The 16,007-nt window shown below is 38.5% G+C and overlaps 1 long non-coding RNA gene across 1 annotated transcript; it reads right to left on the bottom strand.

The window, feature by feature from the left end:
• Positions 1-3,554: 3,554 nt before the first annotated feature.
• On the bottom strand, positions 3,555-6,510 carry LOC119725912. The gene is made up of 2 exons (XR_005270755.1): positions 6,425-6,510; positions 3,555-4,744 (listed from the first exon to the last, which is right to left on the bottom strand). It is a non-coding gene; the product is annotated as an uncharacterized LOC119725912 (long non-coding RNA).
• Between the last annotated feature and the right edge of the window lie 9,497 nt (positions 6,511-16,007).

The following is a 16,007-nucleotide window of genomic DNA, read 5'->3' on the forward strand; positions in this document are numbered from 1 at the left end:
GAAATTGTCCCTTATTTTTTTTGGTCAGATGCAATTAACTATGCAAGATTTCAAAATCATAACGTAATATCAAACCGGAAGTTACGGTAGCTAAAATTCGGAAATCACAATATTTTTTTAAAAATAAAATCCATCACATGATCCGTGTCTCGATCATACTGTGTTCGTTGCACAAATAATGATATGATGTACCTTGACCTTTGGCTTCCAAATGCTGTGACGTCACCTAATCGGAGGTAAGGTGTTATTAATTAATACAATAATAATTTATTTTCAGATGTCCTTTCACTTTATGAAGAATATGTAGCATCTGTAACTATATCAGTATAATTATTTTTCCTCTCTTTTTAATGATGACGTCATCAAACCGGAAAAAACAACTTGTATATGTAACTGACATTTATCATAACTCAAAATAAACGGTTGAAATAAAACCCTGAATTTCGTGATCCTGCTTTCTGTTCTGAAATTAAAAAAAAAAACGCATTTTTTAAAATTTAACTGGGCAGTGTCTAATGAAAGAGTTGTCTGCCCAATTAGACTGCGTTTGTAACTCTAAAGGCTGATCAGTAGTTTAACATTGTTCTCACTGTTTTTCATTTAAATCTTAATTAGCACACTGATCCTTTTCACAAGAGTTTGTATTGTCGGGACTTAAAGTTTAATAATTACACGTATGTGGGATTTGGAACTGCACTGCGGTTGTGTAAACTGGTAAGAGTTGTCGGTAACACCATGCGGCGGAATTTCTTTTGAGAAGATGTGTGGCTTTGAAAAGAAGCAGTCGGTTGGGAAACCCTACATTCCGATCAGTAAGCTCAGATCGTTTCCAGGGAGAGAGCCGGAATGGTGGATTAGGCTGCCGGCTTAGCGACGCTGAGGATGATGGAGGAAGGACCACTGAGGCGTGGCGATGATGGTGCCGGAGGATGATCGCCTAGGGCCGGTGTGGTGAGGATGGTTAGGGTGGCAGAGGGTATATTACAGCTCCATGTGTTTGGAGTATGGGGCGCTAGATGTCGCTAAGGTGGTAACCGATATTTTGGGAAACAGTCTGATTCTTGTAGATCTGATGCGTCGTGGATAATACTTTTTGACAATACTTTCGGAAATGGCCTCAAAACGCGGCTATATGTACGGTTTGAAACATAAAATGATGTCAAACCCCAACCCCAACCCCCTCCACCCTTGCTCCTTGATTTGGCTACGGCCTGTGATTTTTATTTTCTATTTTGCCCCCTATTTATTATCCGCCCCCCCCCCCAAAAAAAAAAAATCAGGCATGTATGCTCCAGTGCTCGTGCATGGGAAGAAATCTATATAAAGCGTGACCACCTTCAAGATTACCCAATTTATCAGTGTATTTTTTTTAGGTCTTTTTTTTTCTGCAACCAGGTATTGCCAAAGACTATGACGCGTTTGTGTCCCTTGATAATTAGGTTCTCGGACTGAATTTCCTATAAATCAGGGGAAAAAATAACTTATTTCATCGATGGGTATAGGACCGAATTAACTTAAGAAAGCATATTTACTCACATGATGTGTTTACGCATCTGTATGAAACTAAATGACTTTACTAGACTTCGGAAGAAATAAAACGCGTTACTTCTCATTAGGCCAAAACAAAAAGAAAAATTAGTCGGTCTCTGGTCAGCGCGCGCGTCGATTTTAATCATGCGCGTCAATCTTTTTTTCCCAAAATGTTCCGCGGTAGCTCCAACAGCGCCCTCTATTGCCGAACCTCCTCATTTTTTTTTTTACCAAAGAGCACCAAGGAATGAGAAATTGCACCAAGGCAAATGATCAAGGGCACCAAGGCAAATTATGGAGGACACCAATGCACATGAGGACAGCAAAATAGTTCCCCACCTTGTCTGTACAATCCAAGCTTGAAAAAAAAAGCCGCGTCGCCGCATCAATTCCGGAACTTTGGCCTGACAAGAGACCGAGTATTTTTTTTTTTTTGGCCTTAGCCCACAAAAATAGCGTAGAAGTTTGTCAATACCTCCTTTGCATGTGTATCCTTCATAACTTATACGTCTTCTCATCGCAAAAACGTGGGTTTGGCCGAAAACGATGTTGTGGCTGATATCCTGGTGCTTCTACTGTTCCTTAAAGACGCTGAAATCCCGGTACTCACAGTAACTCACCCACCTTCCGTGGATGATTGTGGCTTGGCTGATCCAGCACTTAACTGTAAACTGAGATGATTGCTCGCCGGCTGTACTATAGTCGTTGTGGCTACTTTACTGGGCGGGGTCTTATTCCTACTGGTTCTTTATAAGGTATGTATGGTCAGTATAATATATTTTCTTTTTTCTAATTGGTCTCAGTCTTATGTTTGCCTTTTAAATATACTTTGTCTCTGTAGATATTTTCCATATTTTATATAAATAACTTGAAACTTTGCATGGGATGACATTTAATAGACAAAATTGCGGGTAACAACATGAGGAAAGAAGTTCTGAAACGAACCGGTTGGTTGAATGTAGAACTCGATGTTTCGGACATTGTGCTCTGTCCGTCCTCAGGAGGGTGAAGACGGAGACATTTACCTATTCCATTGTCATTGCTTCACCCATACCATTGCTTTGGCATTCCGCTTTAAAAGTATGAGGTTGCACACCATATTTAAATACTTGCTTTAAACGGTTTCATTGGTTTAATTCAATGGATATGATTGCATTTGATTGGCCTGTCTTTAGACTTGGTGCCAAGTCGGTAATTGTTTTGCGTATAAACAGTATCGGTTACTGCAGGCTCCACGCATGCAAAATATTGCTGCAATGCGCGTAGTCTGGTTCCCAGACCAAATTTTGCCGACTATAGATGTCCAATTTCCGACTTGGCGATTACGTTTTCAATTGTGTACACAACATATGGGAGTATTTTGAATCGCTAGCGAATTCTATGCGAGCACTTTCATTGGTTCAGATTCCAGAGCGTACTCTAGGCCGTCACGGAAGATCGTTCTCATTACTTCGAGGGTTTGTACTTTGTGTTGTGTAACATTACAACAATCACTATAGGGCATACAAGACTGAAATAAATACATTGTATTTCTATGCACAGTTGACCTTGCCTTCTTGTTTTGGTCGTTAAAACGTTGCCAGATCTGCAAAACATGTCCCCGACGTATTGAGAAGAACTCCCCATTTAACGGATTGAATGAGTCCTCATTTGCATAGCGGTGCGCCATTGGATCTCACCGCTAACATGCACTGCATATGTTTTGCGCTGCTTGCATAGTATGAATAACGGTGCGAGAACGTAATCGTCAAGTCATTAGATATGTCGCAACACGGCCGATTGCGTACTAGTATTATACCAGCCGCGCCGATGGAGTTCGACTGAAGTTTACTGACAAAATACGAATATCTAACGACTTGTCATCAAGTCTAGACTGTCATTGGATTTTGGATCATGTCATAGACCTTGATAATTATCAATCAATTCGTTTTGTCATGCGCCTTGGACTAGCCCCAAAAGGGGTCTCTCCGTCGTTAACTACAAACAAACTACAAGACATTTACGAGTCAATCACACAATATGACTGTTTTTGAAGTAACTTGTTAATGTAGTCTCCAACCGAAATTAAGACTTAATTGATACGGCAATTACAGCAGAAACGAAACTGTGAAACAGAATGGAAGAAGTCGGAAAACAAAAAGTCTTAATAATGTATAGAAATCCAACACACCGAGTACGTAAATCAGGCGTAACTTAAGTTCACATGACAACTACATCCTTGTGAAAACTTCCAAAGTATATGTTCTCAAACACTCTGCAAACCTCCAAACTGTGTCAACTTCGAACTTATCAATTTCAATATTTGAGAAACTTTAACATATTGTTTTTTATTAAGATTTCAAAACTTTGGTGAGACCGTTCGTTCGATCCCTGCAACCCGTACAGATTTACCCATTTGTTCTTTAAACACTAACCAGACATAATTTATGATCTTCAAAATGACAGAAAACTTACCACCAAAGAAAAAGTATTATTTACTCGCTGGTGTGGTCCTTTTAAAAGACGCCAAGAACTTCCCAGATGGTAAGTGATTATCTTCTTTTTAGCTTTTATAAACGAAAAAAAAAACATGTCCCGGAAGGTAATGGGCACAATTTACGTCGATGGCTTGTGTTGAATGTGGGGTCACGAAATTACAAATTAAATCACTGCAAATGCTATGGTGATAAAACAGCTTTTACGATCTTAAAGTTTTCTCTGACAATTCGTTTAAAAAAAGTTCACACTCACTGATATCCTCCTCAAGTAAACTTAACTGTTTTTGTTTAATGTCAAATCTCAATCAAGTGAAGTTGCTTAGAGTTTCTTCAACCGATGAAAGAACGTGTAGCCAAAGACTTTAATTTATTTTCCTTAACTGTGTTTTAATGTGTAAATGTGTACGAAACAACCAATCTATATTGGTTGTTTCTTATGTTGTTTGTAATCTCATGCGGCAAATTATGGTGTGAGTAAAATTATGTAGAATATATTTTAAATAGAGAACAAAAACACCGCTTGAATTGTAATAAGCGAGCAAAAAAAACAAAGAAAATGTATAATTTTCGGGTATCGCGAAGTCAGTCCGTTCCGGATCCGCCCTGGTGTTTTCTTTAGCAGTGTTCGCGTACTTCCTCATTGGAGCATCCCTCGTGGCAGCATTCTTCGCCAAGGCTTCGCTTTGAGATTCGGCGGTCGGCCAAGAAACTATTGGCCTCATCGGATTCCACAAACGCTGTGTAAGCCAAAGAAAAGATGACACAAATCATTGTCTTTTTAAATTTGTGAACGAGAACATGTAAAATACTACTGATTTTCAACTTGTTCACAGCTAATAGTCACAATCACAGCTAATATTCTACACATAATTTGGGGAAGCAAATACTAAGCATAATTGGTATCGCACGTGGAGGTGTGAATGCCGTATCACAGGTACAACTAAATGCAAAGGCCTGAAGTGAAAACAATTTTGCGAAAGGAGTTAGGGAAACAACTTGTTTTTGTCATCGGTACAAAGTTTCATGTGGCCACCTTTGCATAATTGTGGCAGTTCAAGAACTTCTGCAGACTATTTCGACTAGGTGAAGTCTTAGTTTTGGTTTCATCGCTTAAATTACCTAAGAGGGGTAGAATAAAGACTTGACTTAAACTGAAAGGGATCAAACCTTATTTCCTGGAGTTCCTGATTGAGTGGTCGGGCACAACCCCATCATTGTTTAGCATTGTTCTGATAAATCTTCTTTCTTTCTTTCTTTCTTTCTTTACTTTGTTTTGTTTTCTTTTGTTTTGTTTTTGTTTTTTGTCTGGACAATAATTCTGCGCTCCGCGGGTTTCTTCTCAACGGTATATGGTGTGAACTTTCAACATAAATCGACCCTCATCTCCAGTGGTACATACTATGCTGACGTCATGAAGACGTCATCGTGTGTAAAATTGCAGGCGATTAAATATTTTTTTAGATTTAATCTTGGAATATTAATGTAAAATCAACCATGAAAGACCTGACCTTGACTGTTGCGGGGTTTGATATAAAAATCTTCATTTTGATTCGTGTGAGCCAAATCACGCGACTCTTCCTTCCGGTCCAAACCGGAAGTGCCCTATAATTTGAAAGTAAAAAAGATGTGAACTTGCTTGTAACGATATTACGTCGTAACATGTTAAAACACCATCTAGCGGCAGGTTGAAAAAAAAAGTTTACAATGAATTTTCAGTTGATTATGTGGCAAAGTTTGCATTAATTGCTTCAAAATTACTATCATATGATGACCATTATGTAAACAAGACCCGTGTGCGAAAAGGAATGACGTCATCAGACCGCAGGTTACAATCAAAAAGATCCTTAAACCTTAAAAAAAATGATGAAAAATCATCCGCAAGAAAAGAAATCCAGATTTTTTGCTTCAAATGGTACAGTTAACATAGCTCTCGAGCTTTCTGGTACTGACGTCACGATGACGTCATCACGTATTATATGAAAAGCAACCAAATATATCTAGATTTAATCTTTGAAAATCGATATTAAATCTATTGTTTGAGATTTGATTTTGGTTTTTGCTGGAATTGATAGAATAGTCTAGCGTTTTTGATATTACGTGCAAAATCAGGTGACCCTTTCTTCCGGTCCAAACCGGAAGTGCCTTATAACTTGAAAGTGGATAAAGATATGAACTTGCTTTCAACGAAGTTATTCTCTGGCTAGGTTGTACTTTAGAAAACAAAAGTACCGGTGATGTCATAAAATGTTAGAACGCTCTCTAGCAACAGGTTGACGAATGTTTAAATGAATTTTCAGTTGATTATTGTGCCAAAATTAGATTCGAGCCCAACTACTCTGCGTTTGTAACTCAACAAACACGAACCTGTAGCTTATATTTATTTTAACTTATTGACTAGAGGATTATGATTAGAATACCTGGGTGGACGTCATCCCAAGCTTCTAAGTGCCAACCGCAAACTTGAGTAATCTTGTCCCCAAGATGTCTGCCACAGTAATGGGGACTGCGCCTGGATGAGTTCAAAAGTACACATTGTTATAAAGCTAACCAATGAAATATAATGGCATGAAAGGTGATACCGTCATTTCGTCAAATCTAGTCATTTTTGACACTCTTATTGGTTGAATGGTCACGTTCTTCACTTGGGCATGCGCAATAATAATAATAGTCATAAATTATGTCACCGTTTTTACGAACTGACACGTACGCATGCGCTGTGTTGTGTCAGTTTGTGAAAACCTCCAAATCGATAATTTCGGTTTTCACGAACTGACACGCCGATTTGCGCGCGCATGCACTTCGAACACTGACGTGCTATAAATTGATTTTGATTTTCACGAACTGGAAGGCAAGCATGACTTGTAGCGGAAATACCATTTGGAGAAAAACGCTTTGAAAGGTCTGACACCAATTTACTCCATACGTAAACGTTTTGGCTTTCACACTCAAAAAAAAAAAATATATTTGTTTTTGGGCTAACTGTCATTTTGAATAAATCAATGAAAGGAGGCATTAATAAACGATGCGTCTAAAGAAGAATCGTTTGAAATTTCCGTTAAGCCAAAAAAAAGCTCAGGTTTCTGGTATGGAGCTTGCCCCAACAGTTTCTTTTTTTTTTCTTTTTTCTTTTTTCTTCAAATGTCGGCTGATGACTGCCAATGGTGCCCGACTAAATTTAGTGCAAAATATATGGGAGTCTAGAGGGGCCACATAAAGCTTATACTCGATAATAACTTCATCTATAAAACACGTTAAAATTGTGCAGACGCGCATGGCTACAGCTATGGACGCGCATACCAGAAACAGGAGACTTGGGGGGGGGGGCTTAGTATTCTGTTCCCTTTTTTTTGTATTCGGCGTAGCGCAGGCAAGCGTTGACACAATGCACACGCGCGTGCGGTTGCTATAATTCATCCGTTCAGTGAGCGACACGGCGTAGCTGCAATCGGCTCAGTGAGAACGTGTCTCGGACGCTGAATTCAGGCCCAATTCAAAACATGGCTCAGCAACGTTTGATTTGAAATCGAGATCGTAGAATATTGTTTTCTCAGAATATATACAGCATTCACCGAGCTGCAACTTTGACAGGTTAGTTGCTCAGCACCCTTCTTTAGATTTTGAAAACTTTTGTTGCTTCAAACGGACAAAATGCACTCATTAGACATGATGGACGCTACCTTTAAGACCGCAACAAGATGGTTCTGTAAAGTGCGCACGCGTGCTGGTCACGCATGCGCAACCGATTGTCAGTCTGTGTTGTCGCGTTCTGCGCTACATATACTGCGCAGTACGCGCCACACTACTCCCTATACAGGCACACACCATGACATAGCTAGAGGGGTGTTAAAAAAATTGATAAATTGTGGAACAAAGTCGTTGTTTTGACGTTTCGACCAAAAGACCTTCGGCTCGGGCCATTATCAGCGTGCAGGTCCAAAACTGGATTAAAACGTAATTGATTTAAACCTTCCAAGCACATATTCATTACTTATTTGGATAACCAGATTACAAAAAAAAAAAAAATTTTGCAATACAGAATGTGACTTACTTTTATCCCAGGTCCGCAACATCATCAGTTTTGACTGACAAACATTGGGAGAAAAAAGAACAAACAATGACGTTTAATGAATAAAAATAGTCGAATGAATGTTAAACACAGGTGTTAACGCGTGCAAACGGGAAAGGACCATTATGGGTAACAGGTAACAACCATTAAGTCCATTTTCCGCTAAAAGGATAGAAAGTTTGGTCCAAGAAATGACGAACTATATATAGGTTTTCCCCGGCCAATTTCCTAAAATGTTCATTCACTTCTACAAATCGATTATTCATTTTCGTCTGAATTTGAATGCACGTCTTGAATCCCATTTCAATTCAACGACAGTTCAATCGTTTTCATTGTCCTTGCATTCGGTTTTAAGAAACAGACGGCCAATTACGTTACCTGTGCATTCATTTACGCAAACAAACTTTTTCTAAATTGATTTCAGATGCAGCTAATAATTTTGACTGACGGTTAATGAAAAAGAAACCCCTTATTGTATCTGGTGCAGATTGCATTAAACTAAAAGTGAAATAGAATGGTTAATGTTTGTAATCTCCCTCTAAAAGCGAAAAAGAAGTCTTGTAAACGAATCTGAATGGACGTAAATGAAAGGTGCTGCTCAATCACTTAATTGATTGAACTGAAATGGAATCGAATGCTCTGGTAGCGAAAATGAAATGCGTGTCCAGAGCGATTCTCAAATTCAGTCGAAAATGAATGACCGATTTTCAGAAGTGAATGAACGTTTTAGGAAATTGGCCGGAATAATGTTGAAAACTCTCACAGAATTGCAAAGTTCATACAGTTTCAAAACACGGAACAATACAGCGAATAACTTTAACAACGCCAGAATTTTCGAGACAAATTCATTTAGTTAAGCTTTTTGATATCGTCTTTTAGGAGAAAACGAATACATTACCTCATTTTTATTTTGACACACTAACATTTACCAAGCTGATCAGACACGTTACCAGAATGATCAGATTTATTATATAACCATCATTTTCCGCGTAAACAGAATGACTACACCATGGTTTTATTGCTTTTGCCAATTTGAACCCTTTGTCTCAACAGCTTTCAAAGGAAAACGTCACAGTGATCCTTTACAAAAGCAAACAAAACTCCTTACAGAGAGGCACAGCCGAACACGGTACACGAATGCGAACGGCACAAAAAATGACATATTTGAACATTGGCTTCTACATTTGTTTGTGAACCTGCGTCTTGTCTCTTGACTTGCAATCTTCAGCTGTTACTTTTCGTGTCCAGATGCGTTAAATGGGAATATTCAGTCGCGTGAAGAATTAACAATCTTTAAGTAGGTATACATGTACACGTGTTTTTTTTTTCTTCAAAATTTCGATTTTTCCTAACGAAATTAAAGGGCAATATCCTGTAATCAAATGTCGTTAGAAGAGGTAACATACCAGATAACAAAGACAGGGCATGTATAAATCGGGACATGTCTCGTCTTGTGAGCAAACCCTTCATAACGTTTTTAACTGTTCTCAAGTTTTTTTTGTCTGCTGCTGCGCATTAAATTTGTATTTCAAATGTAATGTACTCTATCGTTAGCCTCGTCCGCAGCTCTTGAACAATTGTTTTACCCCACGACAAAGGGCACGCTTACATTTGAACATCGTTACCAAGCTGATCATATACGTTACAAGGTTGATTAGATTGCTTATTAAGCCGTCATTGCCCATGTAAACAATGTTAGCTTACGATCTAGAATCTTCTTGTCTTAGGTCAATTTACATTCCAATAAAAGGTTATGCCCCATCATTTTAACTTATCAAAAGTCACTTAAAATGATTCGTATTCTTTAGCACTTTCTGAAGCGAATGTTTGATGTGTACAGACTTTCCGTTCTCGTGAAAAACAACGTTGGATATAATGACTTCGTTCAAAATGTGGACTGTGTACATCAATACTAACAATTGTAAAACTTAGAAACGTATCTGGTGTAACGTATTTGGTGGGACTCTTTTAGAATTGTATTGTTTGTCATATAATTAAGTTGTTGAGGTTCAGATCTCGTAGCATTTTTCCATAAACAAGTCAAATGTACATGTTTATAACTTATCTGGTACGACACTAACGTAACACATAGTCTTTTTTTGTTAATGGACCTCGACATTTTAAATTTGAAATCATAGTATTGTATACACTACGAGCGATAAAGCTCTACACGGTCGGCTTGGTTTATTAACAATGAGAATATAGATTATCGTCGTTATCTTCACGGGCTCTTCCCTCCAGGAAAAACTGGAACGTATCTAGTTATGGCATTTGCGACAAATACTCAAAGGGCGCTAAGAAACATTTAATGAGCTATTTTCCTCAAATTGTATTTAGGGCATACCGTGGACTTTGGGTATCTAGGCTACCAGTTATCCGTGATGTAGGCACGCACATTAATGAACGAGATACTTTACATGAAGCACACCTTGGCTGGCAACTTGGAAAAATTACAAGAAACACAGACAATGACTACTTCATTCTTTTATTGTTTTTGCCAACTTCAACCCTTTTTCTCCGCAGCTTTCAGAGCAAATCCGCACAGCGATAACTTATAACAACTAAGGTCATTCCTAACGGACGAACACAGTCTAAAACGGGGCACGAATGCGAACGACACATCAATCACATGTGTGAACACTTTAACGGAGAATGAGCCAGTAACCGAAATTCTTCTTCAATGCTGCTTTGAAATTAAGGGTGTTTGTGAACTTGCGTCTTGTCTCTTGACTTGCGATCTTCAGCTGCTACTTTTCGCGTCCAGATACGTTAGGCAGGAATGTCCAGTCTTTAGATTGACGAATCACATGAACGTTTAACAAGAATGTTTTAATGATGTCATTTCGGTATATTGCTGGACTTTCTAGCTCACACCTGGCACTTTCAAACGCGGAACGGTTTGACGAAGCACAGCCATCGAAATGTGCGACATCGCAGCGCAAACTCTAAGCGTGAAGTTTCAAATTTGAGTTTCGCTTTCGTGTAGACTGTCAACTGGACTTGATATTTCATTGTTTAAACGCAGAAAGTTTTCTCAGTTTCCCCTGGGTAACCCTATTCTAACCTTTTCCTGAAATTTGTTCGCCACTTAGTCAGTCGTTACGAGAATTAGATATTTTAAATTTAAATGTATGGCTTTTATAATACTCTACTACAATAAAATACAACACGTATAACGATCCCAGGTCCACATGTAACGCAAGACACGTTCACAAATCACATTTGAGGAGAGCAAAAAGCTAATCGACAAGACATTCCGACAGCATGACAAGACAAATCTGAAAAGTGCTCATGCAGACAAAACAAAGTAACTCACCTGCAATGGCAACTGCACAGACGGAGAGCAGCAGCACAACGATGAATCGGTTCATGATGACGATGATTAAATTTGCTTGCAAAACGGTAAGAACTGATGGAGCAACGGTAGAGCACTGAGAGGCAATATCTGAAGTCAAGACTGTGGAAGGTTTCGACACAACTCAGAGAAAATTGTCCCCTTATATGCATTTTTAGTCCAAAGTTTTTTTCAACGAGGACCCAATCGAAGGTACCAGGATATATTAATTTCCGATAAAGAACAGTCTCAAGTTGAACCACTTGTACCGGAATGTAGGCTAGTTGTTTTTGGCTCTTCACACTGTATTGGCCTTGGCCACCGTACCTTCGTATCAAGTGTTACCGGGATGTAATAGCTTTTTTGCTCATCATACTGTAATGGCCTTAGCAAATGTAAGCATTAGCTTTTTCTTTGCTTTCACCTTTGAAAAAAAGATGGGGATTATTTCCGTAATTATTTTCCGGGATTAGTTTAAATGGTTTTGCACTATAACTCTAAAAACAAATTCGTTAAAAATAACCAAATCGTTTTCATGAGTTTTCTAAAGCAGTTGTAGAATATTACCCATTAAAATGGTAATTTTGTCTGGTACACTCAAGCCTAATTGAACCGAGATAAATGGGTTAAGCCATGTTTCACGTAGCTATCACGTGATCAGGGCATGACTATCACATGCACAACCAATGTGTAGAACTATAGAGTAGCCGCGCTTAGCGCGTAACCAATGTCCATTGGTTGCAGAACCGTATGATGGGTTGGATGAACCAACCAAAAATTGGTTGACATTGACCAAGAAATTATGGGTTTTTTTTCACCGACCGATCAAAATTGGTTAAAAGTAGGATGAAAATCAAATCTTTGGTTGAGATGGGCCACCACTTTTGGTTAGATGTTACCAATTCCAATTGGTAGGGCTTGATCAAGAAAATGTGTTGTTATAACCAACCATGAATTGGTTGATTTTTTTTACCAATAAAATTTGGTTTAAAGCTAACCAAAGGCCTGGTGGTTATTTTGACCACAAATTCGGTAGGACACATATTGCCCAATAAAATTGGTTAAAAACCTTCTGATATGGGTTATCATGACCAATTTGTTTTTAAAATATTTGATTCCCAAAATAATGGCACAATTTATATACCCATGCCATTATTTTGGGGATCAAATTTTTTTTTTGGCAACCAATTTGGTCAGCGTTAATGGGATTTTTGCATTTATTACCCGTGGTGAATGACTTTTGGATATGCAATTGTCTTTTGTAAACTCGTTAACCTGAAAGATAAAAAAAAAACACTCTGCAAGTTTACAGCTGGAAAGACTGGTTCAAAAGAAAGTGTTTTGTCATCAAAAGATGAGAAACGTTTGTAAAAAAAAAAAGATTAGTTATGAAAACTGTGTGTAAAATGTATATCTTGCATGCCTGGATATTTGAGTGTTATGTTTTTTATTACATCTCATAAACGTTGACCTTCTTTTCGAATTCAAGTGGAAACCAATTAAACACTTTCTACTAGTATTGATGAATGTAATATAACGAATGTATTTTTCCCTTAAGAGTTTGTATTTTCACGATCTGAAACCGGTCTCAATGTGTAAGACCACTCGTATACGTGTGGAGTATTTCGTGTGGCACAATTTCAAAGAGTTTTTCTCCGACTTGTATTTCCACTACAAGGCATGCTTGGCTTTCAGTTCTTGAAAATCAAAAACATTCTATTACACGTCAGTGTTCGAAGTGCACTTTTCTGGACACTTGGCCTCCGTAAAATCAATAGGTGTGGGAGGGAGGGGGTGGGAGGGGGGAGGGGTGGCGGGGGAGGGGCTCGTACCGCTCTTTCAGTGGGGGCGCTGTTGGAATCAAACGATCAGTAACACTTTATTAGACAATAGGGTACAAATACCCTGTAACCCGGCTGTCTCTGTGTGAAGTTTGTGCACAGGCAGATTTTTTTCACAGAGAAACAATTTTGGGTATCAGAGAGGGGGGGGGGAAGGTCACATTAGACCCTCTGGATCCGCTCCTCAATAATTTATGACTATTAGTATCGGGGGGGGGGGAGCTGAACGGGGGGAGGGGGGAGGGGGGAGGGGGGCACATGACCCACAAGTTTTTCCCAGGCCAACAAACATGTCCCTCTTGAGGTTATAAATGTGCCCCCTCAAGATGAAAACAAAATTTCCCCTCAAACGCACACAATGAAAGCATATGACCGCTCTACACATAAAATTGCCTCCTCTCTTGTAATGGAAAAACTGCCCGTAAAAAAACACAAGTGCCCCTCTCACAATAATAAAATAGTGCCCCTTTCGAGATGGAAAACTGCAGTCCCCCCCCCCCCCATCTCCCGCTCTTCGATTTTTCTAACGTCGGTTATATATGCTATTTTAACCCATATTGATTTATCCCACTAAAAAAATAGAGTCCGATACCGCTGCTGCGTACAATTGGTACAGCGCCACCACACAGATGACTTAAAATTATTTAACAGAGGGCGCACAAGTTGAACCACTTTTACAGGGATGTAGGCTAATGTTTTTTTGGCTCTTCATACTGTATTCGCCTTGGCCACCGTACTTTCTATTTCTAAAAACTCAGAAAACTGTCCCCTTATGAGTATTGTTTAGTCCAAAGTTTTTCAACAAGGACCCAATCGAAGGTACCAGGAGATTTCAGTTTTCGAAAAAAAGTCTCGTATCAAGTTTTACGGGGAAGTAATAGCTTTTTTTGCTCATCATACTGTAATGGCCTTGGCAAATGTAAGCTTTATTTTTTTCTTTGCTTTCACCATTGAAAAAAAAAAAGATGCGGATTATTTCCGTAATTATTTTCCGGGATTAATTTAATTGGTTTTGCACTTTAACTCTAAAACAAATTCGTTAAAAATAACCTAATCGTTTTCATGAGTTTTCTAAAGCAGTTGTAGAATATTAACCATTACAATGGTTAATTTTGCCTGGTACACTAAAGCCTAATTGAACCAAGATAAATGGGTTAAGCCATGTTTCACGTAGCTATCACGTGATCAGGGCATGACTATCACATGCACAACCATTGTGTAGAACTATAGAGTAGCCGCGTTTTGCGCGTAACACTCTATGGTTTCACAACTGTTCGGGATGCAGGATAGCCACTGGAGAGTGAAGGCATGATTCGGGAAAGACTTAACGTTCGTGAGGAATTACCACAAACGTATTTCATGTCAGGGCTGCGACCATTTAAGGCCAATATGTTAGTCAACGCGTTATCAAAATTTGAATGCTGCTGTATGCATCTCATCAGTAATTGGTTTCTAACCACGACATAAAATATGCAGTTCAAAGTGAGCCACGAATTGATGTCTCGTTTCGAAACTTTCTCCGGTCTAGAATCTGTTTTTAGGCTGCCTAAAAGCTATGACAAAAAGAACAGCTTTTCATGGTCCATTCGCGTCATTTCAATTCAAATTCAATTCAAAGTAACATTTATTTCCACATGATCATAAAGAAAAAATACAATAAATATAGACAGATGTGGAGGCACGTTCCAAAAAAGCGGGGCTTGTCAAGGAACAGCCTGTTTACAAAAAACAAAACAAAGTAACAGCTTCACAATAAACGAATAAACATAACAACACCTATAACAAGAACACAAACAGTGTGAATACGTGTACAACGACTAAGATAAGTAAAGATATGATTCAATAAGAAAAAAATAATAAACCAAGATCAGAAAAGTGAAGTAAGTAGGGCTTACTGAGGTGACTGGTGGATTAACAAAGACTTCAGTTTGTGTTTGAAAAGAGCGAGTGATTTACATTCAGAAAGTGGTAAGGGAAGACTATTCCAGTTTTTAGGGCCTGAGAACGTAATAAAATGTTGAGAGAGAGTGGTTTTAACCAGTGGAATGAGAACTTTAGAAGAAGACCGAGTATTATGACTGTGAACAGATCTGTTTAACTGAAAAAGATTATGCAGAGTTGGAGGAAGTACATTATTGAAGAATTTGAACATGAAAATATTTTGTTGGAGGCAATTGATATTGGCAAGAGTGAGAAGATTAAATTTGCGAAATAACGGCGTGGTGTGATCTCTAAATTGAGCCTTGGAGATAATACGGACAGCTTTTTTTTGCAATTTCACTAATTTGTCAATTCTAGAATAAAAGTTATTTGCCCAAACAATATTACAGTAAGATAAATGTGGTAGAATCAATGAACAATACAGAGTGCGTAAAATATTACATGGGAGAATATGTTTAAGCCTGCCGATGACACCAATACTTTTAGAAACTTTGTTTTCAATCTCTTTTATGTGAAACTTCCAGGTAAGACTACTATCAACATGAACACCAAGAAATTTGGTATGAGACACCTGCTGAATAGGAACTCCATTAATCTCAACTTGGCAACCAGCGTGGGGAGAAATATTCGATTTTTTATGAAAAATCATGTAGTTACATTTGTCCAAGTTGAGAGAGAGTCTATTGGCTTGGAGCCAGGTGGCAACATTACCCATTTCGATGTTGATGAAATTAATGATGGAAGCAAGAGTAGCATTGTCGTCAGAATAAAAAAACATTGGTGTCATCGGCAAACAAAATAAACGAAAGAAACTTAGA

The sequence above is a fragment of the Patiria miniata genome, unplaced genomic scaffold (assembly GCF_015706575.1).
Source record: "Patiria miniata isolate m_02_andy unplaced genomic scaffold, ASM1570657v1 HiC_scaffold_1, whole genome shotgun sequence".
Classification (NCBI taxonomy): domain Eukaryota; kingdom Metazoa; phylum Echinodermata; class Asteroidea; order Valvatida; family Asterinidae; genus Patiria; species Patiria miniata.